Source organism: Cetorhinus maximus, chromosome 16 (assembly GCF_964194155.1).
Source record: "Cetorhinus maximus chromosome 16, sCetMax3.hap1.1, whole genome shotgun sequence".
NCBI classification, from domain to species: domain Eukaryota; kingdom Metazoa; phylum Chordata; class Chondrichthyes; order Lamniformes; family Cetorhinidae; genus Cetorhinus; species Cetorhinus maximus.
In genome coordinates this window covers 68,370,254-68,387,080 of record NC_135894.1, presented here as the reverse complement: position 1 = coordinate 68,387,080, position 16,827 = coordinate 68,370,254, and the positions used below count along the sequence as shown (strand labels likewise).

General features: G+C 42.1%; 1 long non-coding RNA gene across 5 annotated transcripts in view; it reads right to left on the bottom strand.

The window, feature by feature from the left end:
- LOC144691664 (uncharacterized) overlaps positions 1–16,827 on the bottom strand; it is a 79,322-nt gene that overhangs the window by 3,669 nt on the left and 58,826 nt on the right. The gene's annotated exons all lie outside the window — the stretch shown is intronic.

Here is a 16,827-nt window from a genome sequence, read left to right as displayed (position 1 = left end):
ATTTTTTTCCTGATTTTAAAAACTTTGGGGAGAATTTTTTCCCCGTTGGAGGGGGGTGGGAGCTAAGCAAGGGCAGGCGTGCAGTCGATTGCTGCCCATGATTGGCTGCGCACCACCATTTTACGTGGGCGGGCCAATTAAGGCCCGCCCAGCATGATGCACACCCAGAAGTGCTGAGCGCTCCCTATGCGGACGGGGGGAGGCTGAGTTGGGGCCTGCGCTCTTTTGTGCATGCGCAAGAGAGCGCAGCAATCTCCCTAAGGCATAGAGCTGCCTCAGGGAGTTTAATTTCATTATGAAAAATTTAAATAAAAGAGAAAAAGTTTTTTCAGACATGTCCCCCCATGTGACAGTGTCACATGAGCTGGGACATGTCAATGAATTTTAATTAAAAAATTTATTTGATTTATAAATCCTTCATGAAACCTCATCCCGCCCGTGGATGAGGTTTCATGATAAATGCGAAGGCCGCCTGGGCTCTTTGCCTGCCTGCCAACCTTAAGGTTGGACGGCAGCTCCGTTAATTCTTTTAATTAGTCTTTAAATGGCCTTAATAGGCCTTTGACAATTCGGTGGGCGCGCAGCCGACTCCGCTGTGTGCCTGCTGAACTGAAGATTGGAATGATACGTGGTGACGTCGGGATGCACGTCCGACGTCACCACGCATGATTTTACACGTTGGTGAGCGGGGCCTGCCCCTGCACGCCAACCAGAAGATTCAGGCAATTATTTTTGGGTTTCAGGTCTTCAGCTCCCTGAGACAGCTCTCTGCCTTCGGGGAGCTTTCTATCGGCGCTTGCCTGCGCCTGCATTGACATCATTGCCCGCCCTCCTCCTGCCCCCACCCCGGCAGCGCTTAGCTTTTCAGCAGTGCTTCACGCTGGCTAGCCGTTAATTGGCTAGCCAGCACGAAATCACAGTCGGGCCGATCGCGGTCGGTGGTCTGTTTCTCGACCCCTCCTGAGCCTGCCAATCTCACCCGCCCGCCGAGCTGAAAATTCAGGCCACAGATAGATATGATTTCTCTCTGAAGTCACTTACCTGTTGAATTTAGGGAAAATGGACCATGTCTCCTGCTTATAGCTGTACATTGTTATAAATTTGCACTGAAGCCATAAAGTACTTAAAACACAAAATCATGGTACTTTGTGTGCATTAGGTTTTCAAATAAGATTCTTTTGCTTGAAGTATAAAATGCAGATTTAATGTAATATAATTTAAAATTTATACAAGACAAACATTTTCCATTAAAATATATTGGTGTGATCTGTTTCCTAAAAAGAAGAGCTTGGCAGACTCTGTCTATGTATGACTAGCAATATTGTTAACCTTTGCCAGTGACCAACAGGAACCTAGAAGGATTTGCACCTCTGTGAATTGCTCTATAGAGCTTCAGACAGCTTGAACTGATTGAGTTATCAATATAAACATGGATTTTTTTTTCCTGTTCTATGCCGTCTTGTAAATCTTGCTTAAAGTTTATTTTCTAATTATTGGAAGCAACAGAAAATAAGGACTAATTTCTGTCATAGGACAACTATCATAGAACATTAGAAATAGGAGCAGGGGTAGGTCATTTGGCCCCTCGACCCTGATCCGCCATTGAATAATCATGGCTGATCTGATTGTAGCCTTAACTCCACTTTTTTTGCCCGCTCTCTATAACTCGAGACTCCCTTATCAATCAAAAATCTGTCTCGCTCATTGAATGCATTCAGTGACCCAGTCTCCACTACACACTGGGGAAGAAAATGCTAACACTAATAACCCTCAGAGAAGAAATTCCTTCTCATCTCCCTCTTAAATGGGGGACCATTTATTTTTGAACTGTGGCCCTTAGTTCTAGATTACCCCCACAAGAGGAAATATCCTCTCCACATCTACCCTGTCAAGCCCCCTCAGAATTTTATATCCTTCAATAAGATCACCTCTCATTCTTCTAAACTCTAATTGTTATTTTAATATTCTTGGTCTCGTTGTGTTAACACAGAATATTTACTATGTCTGCTGAGATAAGGAAAACATTAACTTTATTAAGAAACAACTTACTGTGGCTTCCTTGCCACAAGGTCTACAAGAGAGAGCAAGAACATGAGACATTGCATCAATTCCTGTGATGTAGACTGTATCTCATTAGCATATCAGTTAGAATTAGGTACAGGTCCAACCTGCTAAACCTTTCCTGAAAGACAAACTCTTCAACCCAGAAATTGGCCTACTGAGCCTTCTCCGAACTGCTTCCAATGTAAGTATGTCCCTCCTTAAGTAAGATGGCCAAAAGTACAGAGTATTCTAGGTGTGGTCTCACCAATGCCCTCTACAGCAAAGCTGTACTTTTATACTCCATCTCCTTTGCAATAAAGGCCATTTTGTTAACCTTCCTAATTACATGCTGTACCTGCATATTGACTTTATGGGAAAAATTTTCTCCCCGTTGGGGGGGGTTGGGCTGGAGCGGGCGGGCGTGCAGCCGATCGCCACCTGCGATCGGCTCTGAGCCACCATTTTATGTGGGAGGGCCAATTAAGGCCCGCCCAGCGTGATGCGCACCCAGAAGCACTGAGCGCTCTCTGTGCAAGCTGGGGGAGGAGGGAGAGTCGGGAACTGTGTTCTTTTGCGCATGCGTGCGAAAAAGCGCAGAAATCTGAGGCACAGAGCTGCCTCAGGGAGACCAGTTTGATATTTAAAAATTTAAAGGAAAAAAAATATTTTTAAGACAATGTCACATGAGCTGGGACATGTTTTATAAAAATTTTCCAAAAAATTCATAAAGTTTAAAAACCTTCGTGAAACCTCATCCCGCCCGTGGATGAGGTTTCATGAAAAATGCGAAGGCCGCCTGGGCTCTTCGCCTGCCCACCAACCTTAAGGTTGGACAGGCAGCTCAGTTAATTATTTTAATTGCTGTTTAAATGGCCTTAATAGGCCTTTGACAGTTCGATGGGTGCGCAGCCGACTCTAGTGCGCGCCCGCTGAACTCAAGATCTGAATGACGCGCGGTGATGTCGGGACGCATGACCGACGTCACAGCGCATCATTTTACACCCTGCCCCCGCTCGCTGACCCAAAGATTCTGGCCCATGTGATTCGTGTACAAGGACACCTAGATCCCTCTATACTGTAGCATTCTGTAGTCTCTTGCGATTTAAATAATATCTATTGCTATTCTTTATAATTCTATTATTATTTCTATTCTTTCTGCCAATATGGACAACCTTACATTTTCCCACATTATACACCATCACTCATTTAACCTTTCTATATCCCTTTGCAAACTCTTTCTATCCTCTTCAAAACTTGCTTTCCAACCTATTTTCATATCATCAGCAAATTTAGCTACAATACAATCAGGCCCTTCATCCAAGTCATTAATATAGATCTTAAATTGTTGAGGCTCCAGCACTGACCTATGGCACTCTACTTACAGTTTGCCATCCTGAAAATTACCCATTTATCATGTTTCTATGTTTCCTGTTTGTTAGCCAGTCCTCTATCCATGCTAATATATCACCCCAACATTATAAGCTCTTACCTTGTGTAGTAATCTTTTATGTGGCATCTTATTAAATGCCTTTTGGAAATCCAAAAACACTACGTCTACTGGATCTCCTTTATCCACCTTGCTCATTACGTCCCCAAAGAACTTTAACAAATTTGTCAAATATGATTTCCCTTTCACAAAACCAAGTTGACTCTGCCTGATGGTATTATGATTTTCTAAATGTCCTGGTACTACCTCTTTAATAATGGATTCTAGCATTTTCCACAATGACAGATGGTAGGCTAACAGGCCAATAATTTCCTGTTTTCTGTTTCCTTTCTTCAGCAGAGATGATACAAATAGTTGTTTGGTAGTACAGAACTTGAGTATTGCTGAAAAAAAGAGGCATGCTGTCAAAGCCTGTCACTCATCATGACAGATTTGCAAGAATACTAATTTGTAAAGGGTACAACAATTTATACTGCATGAGAAGAGAGTGTTAATTGGTTGGCAAGTCCAAACCCACAATTTTTACCACCTAGAAGGGCAAGGGCAGGAGAGGTATGGGAACACCACCACCTGCAAGTTCCCCTCCAAGCCATACACCATCCTGACTTGGAACTATATTGCCATACCTTCACTGTTGCTGGGTCAAAATCCTGGAACTCCCTTCCTAGTAGCACTGTGGGTGTACCTATACCACATGGACTGCAGCAGTTCAAGAAGGTGGCTCACCACTACCTTCTCAAGAACAAATAGGGATGAGGAATGAATGATGGCCTGACCAGCGATGCCCACATCCCGTGAAAGAATAAAAAAAAAACACATTTCTCACTCTCAAACTGTGAAAAGCTATCATGTTATGATCACTCTTGCCTTGCGGCTCCTTTTCTAGGAGGTCGTTAATTAATCCTGTCCCATTACACACTACCAAGTCCAAAATCATATTCTCCAGGTTATGTACATACATACAAACATTCATACAGATAAGGTTGTTCTTGATTTATTGGCCATAAATCTAGAAATTCTATTGTACAGGTACAAGGTGCTTGCCTGGAATTATCTATTCTAATCCCATTTCTCTGACATTTCCTCATGTTCTCTTTTATATTGTTCCATTTCAAATACTTATGTAATTTGTTTTAAATGTGGCTAAGCAAAATAATTCCTTCAACTTTTTCCTTTGTTCTTCAATTGATAAAAACTAAATCTCTGCCCCTTGATGCTAATTTGTCAAGTAGCATAAACACGTTTTCACTGTTTATCTCTTTTTAAAAATAACTTTGAATAGACTCCCCTTCCACGTAACCTCTGTTTTCCAATTACAAAAGCCCCAACTATTCAGAGCTTTCTTCAGAACCACAATCAACCCATTCCTGGTATATTTCCAGTGAAGCTTTATTGAATCCTTCCTTTTCATAATGTGATGCCCAGAATGGAGCCAGTTTGCTTAGCTCAATTGATTAGTGTGTGCTTAGTAACACCGATGGTGCAGGTTCAATCCCAGCTGAGGTAGTTTTTGGGGCCAGTCTCTTCTCCTTGCCCCATTGTGATATCATGGAGCCATTATTAGCAACCTTCAGACAATGAGAAGCTACATGGAGAGAGATGCCCACAATTGTGCTAGTAGCCACGATGTAGCCTAAACAATATCTTGTACAAATTCAACATTGTTTTCTTGCTTTTACATTTGATGAAAGTGAAATGGCAGAAAGAGAATGACGTAATGGAAAGGCAAATTGGGTAGAGGATATAATGGGCAGCTAATCCGCTGCCGTCCATTTTACATTCTGCCACAGTTGAATTTCACTTCCTATCCCCCATCTTATAAAACCCATACCATCTGCCTTTTTATTACATTTTCTAACTTATTTCTCATCTTTAAAGATACATCATTCCTACACATCTCTTTCCCCATTCTGCAGAATCTTACAATCTTGAATCTATTTTCACTATTTTCTTTCCCCAAAAGGGCTGCTTCATGTTTTCTGGCATTAAATTTCATCAGTCACTTGTTTCTTTTTCTGTCCACTCTACTAACCTCTCTATGAATTTCTGAATTTTTCCTCATAACTTGCCTTGTCCCCAAATTTGGTATCATCAGAAAATCTTGATGTAATCCTTCTTGCATCTGTGTACAAATCATTTAAATATATGGGAAACAAAGGTCCCAGCACAGGTCAAAGGAGTACACTACAACAAACGGCCCACCTTATTGAAAAATGAAATTCTAAAAATGAATTGCAGTTTCTCTCTTGCGATTTGTTCTGTCAGCAAAATAAAAATACTTCTATGGCCATTTTCATGAATATACAGTAAAAATTAACATTAGTTTTTTTAAGCAGTTTTCTTGTTTTTGCACAACATCAAAAGTGAAACTAGCGTTGCCTTGTCTTAACAGGTTTGATCAGAGATAAAGTGATAAAATGAAGTGTGTTTCTAACAGTCAGATCATAGTTTGTGAAACCATGATTATATATTTAGTATTGTACTCTTTTGTTCTATTAAAATGCTGAAAAACAAATTTATGAAAAAATGAATACAAAAAGTTTAATTCCACCGAGTATCTAAAACAGTCTTGTGAGTCAATCTGTATTGGGCTGTTGCTAAAATGCTCTATTGACCCATGACAGTCTTAGAAACCAATCTTAACAAGAATATCCCTATCATTTCTTGGACTGTTATAATTCAATATAATTTTCATTTAAGCTGTTTGAAAAGTTGTGATATTTACAAATGTAGGGGCAGAAGTGTCAAGTTTGGCAGGGAGTGTAAAATGGGCAGAGGTGAATTGGCCATGCATTATACATACCATCTGATTTTCCTGGAAGTCAGGTGGGCTTGTATTGGATGGCTGATCTTCTATCGCCCATTTTGGGTCTCTGAAGTTGAAAGTTATGGCAGTATTATTCACCAGATTTCTATGCTTTGTTGCAATTGACCATTAAAATGTTGCAGCTCAGTATGAAAATATTTCATAATGAAAAGCATGACAGTGTGCAGATACAAAATCAGTAAGGAATTTTATAGCAATAGCTGGAGAGAAGCAGAGTAGTATCTGAAGCAAGCCTTCTCAAAATTTGAATACCCCTGCTTAATAGGCAACAAATATCTCAACTCCACATTTTCCTTGGTGCAATAGTACAAACATTTTTTGCCATCGCTTGTGTTAATAGAAATGGAGATTGAGGAAGTGGAGAAATTCTGCTGGTTGGGGTCAGGGTAGGATGTGTTAAGTAACATAACCATACTAATTAACCAGTGATCTCACTGGGAACATGAAAAAGGTGTCAGATACTAACCCAGATTTAAGGTTAATATTGTTAAATCAGTGCCTTGGAGTAAATTTTTTGGCTTTAAAAAATAATTTTTAAAATCAAATTTTAAAAGTGAGTGGAAGGCTACTTCCTGTTTTGTGCACAGTGAACACTTCACTCACCCAATAATAAGACACCAAGGGCTGAAATTTTACCAGCCCTTTGGGAGCTGGCTAGGAGGCAGGAAGACTGTCAAAATGGCACAGTAAGGCATCAGGTGGCCTGCCTGACACCCTCCCACCACCATGCCATTTTGACAGCGTCAGTAAAGCTGGCAGGTAGCACCCACCCACAGCCTAATTGAGCCATTTAAGTAGCAAATTAAGGGCTGCTTCCTGCCTTCCCTGGCATTTTTCCCACTGGCAGGGTTGGGGGGGTGGGAGGGGGGTGCATTGCCACATGTCCAGTGAAATCTGGTGGCCTCCCAGCATGCTCCAGTGGGGGGAGGGCCTCCTTTTTGGACAGTCTTTGGTCTTGGTGCTGCCTGTCTACCGAGACCCCTGTTCCTCCCTCCAACCTCTCCCTACTCCAATCACCAAGGCCTACCTGCCAACCCCACTTACTCTTCTTTGAGGGCATTGGTCATTGATCACCCTCATCCTCAGCTGCGGTCTTCGTACTGGCCATTGCTAGTGGTGATGCTGCGGAGGCTGCTGTGCTGCCGGCCCTCTAACCCAAGGAACAACTCTTGGGGGGCGGCTGCTAAAGCAGGGTCTCCTCCTGCTTTCAGCCTCAGTGGAGGGGCTACTGCAGTATCAGAAAAATTCCAACTCTTTTCAATGCTGTTTACTAGGTCCTGGTACTCAACAATAAATTCACTGTCACACTATGTGGAGAATAACTTTTACAAAGCAATGACTCGTCTCTGACCTATGTGATTGCTAATACTGTTTGTGATATGATGGGAATTTAACCACAACTTTCCCATTCCTCTTTTTTAACAATGTTGAATGAACATGTAAACCAAAAGTGGGGCTCCTTGATTTAATGAATAATGGCAAATAATTATTTTCTTACTTTATGCTTATACCAAATTTAAGTGAGCAAAGTCTGAAAACAGATGATTGATCAGTAAACCTTACATATAGAAACTGGCTAGTGATGATTTATCAAAAAGCAGAATACTGTAGATGCTGGAATCTGAACTAAAAACAGAAAATATGGAAATACTCAGCAATTATGGCAGCAGCTGTGAAGAAAAACAGAGTTAACATTTCAGCCAATGACCTTTCATCTGAACCGGGAAAAGTTAGAAATGTAATAGGATTTGAGCAAGGGGTGGGTGGTACAAGGGCAAAAGGAAGGTCTACAGAACGTGTTGAAGCATGAAAAGAAACAAAGAAACAAAAGAAGTGCCTAGAGTAGGTGTGCTGCTGACTGCAAGCAAAAAAATAAGAGAAGAACTGCAACATGCAAAGAAAAGGAAACAAAATGGGCATTAAGATTATGATCTGAAATTGTCGAACTCAATGTTGAGTCCTAAATGTTGAGTCCAAAAAGCTGTCAGGGGCCTTCTTGGAAGACAAGGTGCTGTTCCTCAAGCTTAGTTGAGCTTCATGGAACAGTGCAGTAGACTGGGGACAGAAACGTCAGTGTGAGAGCGAGGTGGAGAATAAAATGATTGACCGCCAGAAGCTCGGGGTCATGTTTGTGAACAGAACAGAGATGTTCTGCAAAGCGGTCACCCAATCTGCGTTTGATCTACCCCATGTCGAAGAGACCACAATATGAGCAGCGAATATTGTAGACTAGATTGAAAGAAGTACACATAAATTACTGTTTCACCTGAAAGGAGTGTTTGGGGCCTTGGGCGATAAGGAGGAGGGTAAAAGGGCAGGTGTTACACCTAATGTGTTTGCATGGAAAGGTGCCATGGGAAGGGACGGGGGGTTGAGGGTGACTGAGAAGTGGACCAGGATATCACAGAGGGAAAGGTTCCTTCGGAATACTGAAAGGGGACAGGAAGATATGTTTGGTGGTGGTAACACATTGGAGGTGGCAGAAAATGATCCACTGAAATATGGAGGCTGGTGGAATGGAAAGTGAGGACAAGGGGAACCCTATCGTGCTTCTGGGAAGGAGGGGATGCCGTGAGAGCAGAAGTGCGGGAAACATGACAGACACAATCAAAGGCCCTGTCAAGCATGGTGGGGGTGGAATCCTCAGTTGAGGAATCTCACAACCTTCCACAATGGTGTTTTGATCATCAGAATAGATGCAATGGAGATGAAGGAGCTGGGAAAATGGAATGGAATCCTTACAGGGTGCGAAGAAGTGTGGTTGAGGTAGCAGTGGGAGTCAGTTGGCTTATAATAAATATTAGTTGATAGCCTATCGTCAGAAATGGAGACACAGAAGTCAAGGAAGGGAAGGGAAGAGTCGGGGATGAACCATGTGAAACTGCATTTAATAAAATCCACCAGCTTGATCAGGAACTGTAATACACTCAAATGAAAATTAAATCCAAAAGTATTTACTTTGCACCTTTGCCAATATAGGAAAATTATATCCCTCCTCATCGGAAATTGTTTGCTCTGACAGCATATAATGTGAGTACAGTCCATGGTCCTTTTAGAATCCACAGCAATGATTTACACTGGTTTGGGAGTATACTTTGAAAAGCTATTTTGTCATCTTTTAGGCAATTCAGCTCAGCTCTCCTTACCTTTATTTTTGGTGTAATTTATCCTTACCTAGTAAAATATTATTGGTTTATTAATAAGAATGCAGATATAGTGAAAAGAACTAACACACTGTTCAATGAAGTGACTGATATCTGCTTGGGTCAGGTTCCACACCTTATTCCACTGAGCTCTTGATCCCAGCTGCACTGTTTTGGGGAGCTCAGCTGCACTATTGGAAAGGCAAATTCAAATGCAGTTTATCTTTTACTGGTTCACTCGTATCCCTGTTAACTGTTGGCCAAAAATAGTACTGGTGTGGCTTAGGACTACCAGCTGTGCTCCCTCAGCCATAGGAGATATTCAGTAAGGACAGAAAACCAAAATAAAACCATACATAAACACACCCACACAAACTAAAAATGTTTGTTCTCCAGGGATCAATTGAATGCCTCTGTGTATTTTGGTTAGTTATGATGTTTCAATATGTAGCACCAGATGGCACAGGGTAGATTAGAAGGGATAACAGAGACCTGTATCTTGTTTTAATGGCTGGAAGAATGGTCAATATTATATAGAATCATAGAATGGTTACAGCACAGAAGGAGGCCATTTGGCCATTGTGTCTGTACTGGCCCTCTGAAGGAGCGATTCACCGAGTGCCTTTTCCACGTAGCACTGTAAAGTTTTCCTTTTCAGAAAATGATCCAATTCCCTTTTAAAAGCCTCAATTGACACTGCTTCCACCACGTTCTCATGCAGTGCAGTCCAGATTTTAACTACATGCTGCATGAAAAAGTTTTCCCTCATGTTGCCATTGCCTCTTTTTCCAGTTACCTTAAATCTGTGCCCTCAGGTTCTCAATCCAAGTTCCACCAATAGGAACACTTGCCTGGATGAGTGCCACTCCAATAACATTATCCAGGACAAAGCAGCATACTTGATTGGCACTACATCCATTACCTTAAACATTCACTCCCTCAACCAGCAACGCACAGTGTCAGCAGTGTGTACCGTCTACAAAATGAACTGTAGCAACTCACCAAGGCCCCTTCGACAGCATCTTTCAAACCTGCAACCTCTACCACCTAGGGCACGAATAGCAGATGTTTGGAAACACTATCACCTGCAAATTCCCCTACAAGTCACACACCATCCTGACTTGGAACTATATTGCCATTCCTTCATTGTCACTGAGTCAAAATTCTTAAACTCCCTTCCTAACAGCACTGTGGGTGTACCTACACCACATGGATTGCAGCGGTTCAAGGTGGCGGCTCACCACCAACTTCTCAAGGGCAATTAGGGAGGGGCAATAAATGCTGGCCTAGCCAGCAATGTCAATGATCTGTGAAAGAATTTACAAAAACAGTTTCTCCCTATCTACTCTGTCCAGAACCCTCATGATTTTGAATACCTCTATCAAATCTCCTCTTAAACTTCTCAAAGAACAGTCCCAACTTCTCCAATCTTTCTATGTAACTGTCGTTCTTCATCCCTGGAACCATTCTCATGGATCTTTTCTGCACCCTCTAATGCCTACACATCCTTCCTAAAGAGTGGTGCCCAGAACTGGATGCAATACTTAAGTGGTTCGGCCTCAAATGGTTTATACAGGTTTAACGTAACTTCCTTGCTTTTGTACTCTATGCCCCTATTGATAAAGCCCAGGATGCTGTAGGCTTTGAACATGCCCTGCCACCTTCAAAAGTTTATGTACATATATACCAGGTCCCTCTACTCCTGCATCCCTTTTAGAATTGTACTCTTTAAAACAGCGAGAGCTCAAGGAGAGTGGGGCTAACTTGTTGACAATCCGTGTTTGGAAACAAAAATCAAGGTGTGACATCACAGGAAAGCAGGCAGATAATTGGCTGGGAGTTTTTCCTATTTATCCTATCGAAACTAGGGAATTTCAAGCAGGGTGAGGGGAACATTAATTGAAATAATAAAAATATAAGCACAAGCAAGATGAGAGGCATTAATTGAAATTAACCAATTAATTAATTATTTTCTTAATTAAAACACAAATATGGCTGGGCTGGTGATGAGTTGCAGCTGCAGTATGTGGGATCTGGTGGATGCCAGTGTGATCCATGGCAAACATGTCTGCAGTGAGTGGCCAGAAATCACTACAACAAATTCTGTAATCACCCAGTAACTGACATTTTAGAAAAGTTTTACAAAATGGAACTTGCTGGAGGCTATCATTATGGACATTGGACCACAGTTTGTTTCCGGTCAGTTCACGGTTTTCCCAGCAAGCTACAGAATTCACCACTGTCTAAGGTTATGATAAAACCCACAATCAAATGGTGGTACAGGATGATTCAACTGGATGATAAAGGGCAGACTGAGAGCTAATATGTCAGAGGGAAAAATAGTTGAAGAATCTATTCATATCCTGCCTTCTTGAACTGCTGCAGTCCATGTGGTGTAGGTACACCCATAGTGCTGTTAGTGAGGGAGTTCCAGGATTTTGACCCAATGACAGTGAAGGAACAGTGATATATTTCCAAGTCAGGATGGTGAGTGGCTTGGAGGGGGGCTTCCAGGTGGTGGTGTTCCCACCTGTCTGCTGCCCTTGTCCTTCTAGATGGCAGTGGTCGTGAATTTGGAAGGTGCTGTCTAATGAGGCTTGGTGAGTCCCTGCAGTGCATTGGTGGTGCTAAGTGATGTTAGTGAGTGGGGTGCCAATCAAGCGGGCTGCTTTGTCCTGGATGGTGTCAAGCTCCTCCAGTGTTGTTGGAGCTGCACTCATCCAGGCCAGTGGAGAGTATTCCATCACATTCCTGACTTGTGTATTGTAGATGGTGGACAGACTTTGTGGATTCAGGAAGTGAGTTACTTGCTGCAGGATTCCTAGCCTCTCACCTGCTGTTGTAGCCACAATATTTATATGGCTAGTCCAGTTCAGTTTCTGGTCAATGGAAACCCCTAGGATGTTGATAGTGGGGAATTCAGCAATGGTAATGCCATTGAATGCCATGGGGTGATGATTAGATTCTCTCTTGTTGGAGATGATCATTGTCTGGCACTTGTGTGACGTGAATGTTTCATACCACTTGTCAGCCCAAACCTGGATATTGTCCAGTTCTTGCTGCATTTGGACATGGACTGCTTCAGTATCTGAGAAGTTGTGAATGGAGCTGAACATTGTGCAGTCATCAGTGAACATCCCCACTTTTGACCTTATGATGGAAGGAAGATCATTGATGAAGCAGCTGAAGATGGTTGGGCCAAGGACACTACCCTGAGGAACTCATTGCAGGGGCCTAGGTTGATGCCTGGTGGTCTGTCGGTTTCATTCCTTTTAGACTTTGTAGCAGTTTGATACAACTAAGTGGCTTGCCTGGCCATTTCGGAGGGCAGTTAAGAGTCAACCACATTTTTGTGAATCTGGAGTCACAGATAGGCCAGACCAGGTAAGGATGACAAATTTCCTTCCTTAAAGGACATTAGGGAACCAGATGGGTTTTTATGACAGTTGACAATGGTTTTATGGTGCCTAGCTTTTTTAAAAAATTTCAGGTTTAGGTATTGACTTTAAATCCCAACAGCTGTCATGGTGGGATTTGAATCCATGTGTCCACAGTCTTAGCCTAGGTTTCTGGATTATTAATTTGGTGACATTACCAGTACGCCAATGCCTCCCACCTCCTGGCTCATCTTCTACCTCAACGCCATTTTCCTGCACTATCCCCATATCCCTTTATGTCTTTAATATGTAGAAATCTATTGATTTCTGACTTGAACATACTCAGTGACTGAACCTCCACAGCCCTTTGTTGTCGGGAATCCCAAAGATTCACTACCCTCTGAGTGAAGAAATTCTTAGTCCTAAATGGTCTACCTCTTATTCTGAGACTCTGTCCCCTGGTTCTAGACACCCCAGCCAGGGGAAACATCCTTCCTGCATCTACCCTGTTGAGCCCTGTAAAAAATATTGAATGTTTCAATGAGATCACCTCTCGGTTCTTCTAAATTCTAGTGAATACAGGTCCAGTTTCCTCAATATCTCCTCACAGGACAAATCACCATCCCAGGAATCAAGTTGGTGAATCTTCATTTCAATCCCTCTATGGCAAGTACCATTCTTCCTTAGGTAAGGAGACCAAAATTGTAGACAATACTCCAGGTGCCATCTCACCAAGGCTCTATACAATTGCAGCAAGACATCTTTACTCCTTGTACTCAAATCCTCTTGCAATAAAGGTGAACATACCATTTGCCTTCCTAACCGCTTGCTGCACCTGCATGCTTAGCTTTCAGTGACTTATGAACAAGGACAACCAGGTACCTTTGGACATCAATGCTTGCCAATCGGTCACTATTTAAGGAATACCCTGCGTTTCTGTTTTCCCTACCAAAGTGGATAACTTCACAATTTTCCATATTATATTCCAACTGCCATGTTCTTGCCCACTCAGTTGGCTTGTCTAAATTCCCTTGAAGCATCTTTGCATCCTCCTCACAACTCATATTCCCACACAGTTTTATGTGATCAGCAAACTTGGAAATATTACATTTGGTCCCCATATCCAAACCATTGATATAGATTGCAAATAGCTGGAGCTCAAGCACTGATCCTTGTAGTACTCCACTAGTCACAGCCTGCCATCCTGAGAATGACCCATTTATTCCTAATCTGTTTTCTGTCCGTTAACCAATTCTCAAACCATGCCAGTATATTACCCACAATCCCATGTGGTCTAGTTTTGTTTACTAACTCCTTGTGTGGAACATAATCAAAAGCCTTCTGAAAATCCAAATCCACCATGTCCTCTGGTTCTCCCTTATCTATTCTGCTAATTACATCCTCAAAAAACTCCAACAGGTTTGTCAAACATGAGTTCCCTTTCAAAATTTATGTTGACTCTGCCCAATCCTACCATTATTTTCTAAGTGTCACATCCTTTAAAATAGATTATAGCTTTTCCCCTGTCAGGTTAACAGGTCTGTAATTCCTCATTTTCTCTCTCCCTCCTTTCTTAAATAGTGGGATTACATTTGCTACCTTCCAATCTGCAGGAACCATTCTAGAATCTATAGAATTTTGGAAGATGACCGCTAATGCATCCTCTATATCTGCAGCTACCTCTTTCAACGCTCTGGGATGTGGATCATCAGGCCCAGGGGATTTACTAAATTTCGGTCCCACTAACATCTCCAATACTCCTTTTTTACTAATACTAATTTCTTTCAGTTCCTGATTCTTGCTAGTCCCTTGATTCTCCGTTATCTCAGGTAGGTTTCTTGTATCTTCCTCCATGAAGTGAGACACAAAGGATTTGTTTAGTTTCTCTGCCATTTCCTTATTTCTCATTATAAATTCTCCTGTCTTTGCCTGTAATGGACCCAAATTTGTCTTTGCCAATCTTTCCCTTTTTACATATCTGTAGAAGCTTTTACAGTCTTTTTTTATGTTTCTTGCTGGTTGACTTTCATGTTCTAATTTCCCTTTCTTTCAGTTTCTTCATCCTCCTTCGCTGAATTCTAAAATGCTCCCAATCCTTAGGCTTACTACTTTTTTTTGGCAACTTTATAATCTTCTTCCTTTGATCTAATATAATCTTTCACTTCTTTTGTTAACCATGGTTGGATCACTTTTTGTGTTGGGTTTTTGTGCCTCAGGGGAGTATATATGTATGCCTGTCTGCCGACATATCTTTTAATGTAGTTTCCCAATCTACCACAGTTAACATGCCCCGCATACCAGGATGGCAGGCTGTGACTAGGGGTACTGCAAGGATCAGTGCTTGAGCGCCAGCTATTCACAATCTATACCAATGATTTGGATATGGGGACCAAATGTAATATTTTCAAGTTTGCCCCTCATATCTTTGTAGTTTCCTTTGTTTCAGCTTGAACTACATCACTTTCAAACTTAATGTAAAGTTTCATCATATTATGGTCACTCTTCCCTAAAGGCTCCTTTACAAAGAGATTGTTAATTAGCCCTTTCTCATTGCACAATACTAGATCTAAAATAGCCCATTCACTTGTTGGTTTCTCAACATACTGTTCTAGAAAACCATCTTGTATACATTCAAGGAATTCATCCTCTGCAGCATTAGTGCTAATTAGGCTTACCCAGTCTATATGTAGATTGAAGTCGCCCGTTAGTGTATCACCCTCATTACATGCAGTTCTAATTTCCTGATTTATACCATTCCCTATATTGCCACTACAGTTTGGAAGCCTATAAACAACTCCCACCAATGTCTGTTGCCCCTTGCTGTTTCTTAGTTCCACACAAACTGATTCCAGATCTTCATCTTCCCAGCTAAGATCTTCTCTCACTAATGTACTGATCGCATCCTTTATTAACAGCACTACTCCACTTCCTTTTCCTTTTTACCTTTCCTTCTAAAATGCCGAATACCCTTAAATATTCAGTTCCCAGCCTCGGTTACTCTGTAGCCACGTCTCCATAATGGCAATTAGCTCATACCCATTTATTTCCATTTGTGCTGTCAATCCATCTACCTTGCATGCATTTTTACTTTGGCCTTTTTAACATTTTTTCATATTTTGACCCTATTTGATGTTGGCCTTTGTTTCCACTGCCTTCCAATCTCACTTACTACTTTTCTTCCTACCATAACCAGCTTTGTTTCTCTCTTATCTAAATTCCCTCTCAGGTTCTCATCCCCCTGCCAAACTAGTTTAAACCCTCCCCAACGGCACTAACAAATCTCTCTGTGAGGATAATGGTACCTGCTAAGGTGTAAACTATCCTCCTTGTACAGGTCCCAGTGCCTCAGAAATCTAAAGCCCTCCTTCCTGTACCACCTCTCCAGCTACACGTTCACTTGCTCGATCCTCCTATTTCTGTACTCACTAGCACATGGCACTGGGAGTAATCCTGAGATTACTGCCTTTGAGGTCCTGCTTTTTAATCTCTTTCCTAGCTCTCTAAAATCTGCTTTCAGAACCTCATCCCTCTTTCTACCTATGTCGTGGTACCAATGTGGACCATGACCTCTGGCTGTTCACCCTCCTCCATAAGAATGTTCTGCAGCTGTTCAGTGATATCCCTAGCACTAGGGAGGCAACATAGCGTCCTGGAGTCACATCTACGGCCGCAGAAACACCTGTCTACTCCCCTAATTATTGAATACCCTACCACTATTGCTCTTCCACTCTTCTTCCTCAGTCTTTGCATCTAAGCCGCCCACAGTGCCATGGATCTAGTTCAGGTTGTGCTCCTTTGAGGGACCATCGCTCTCACCAGTATCCAAAATGGAAAAGCGGTTAGTGAGTGAGATGGACTCAGGGGACTCCTGCATTGATCCTCCTGGGCTGTCTGGTGGGCAGCCGTTCCCTCTTTACCTGTACTCTCTCAATCTGCGGTGTGACCTCCTTAAATGTGCTATCCATGTAGTTCTCAGCTTTGCGGGTGCAC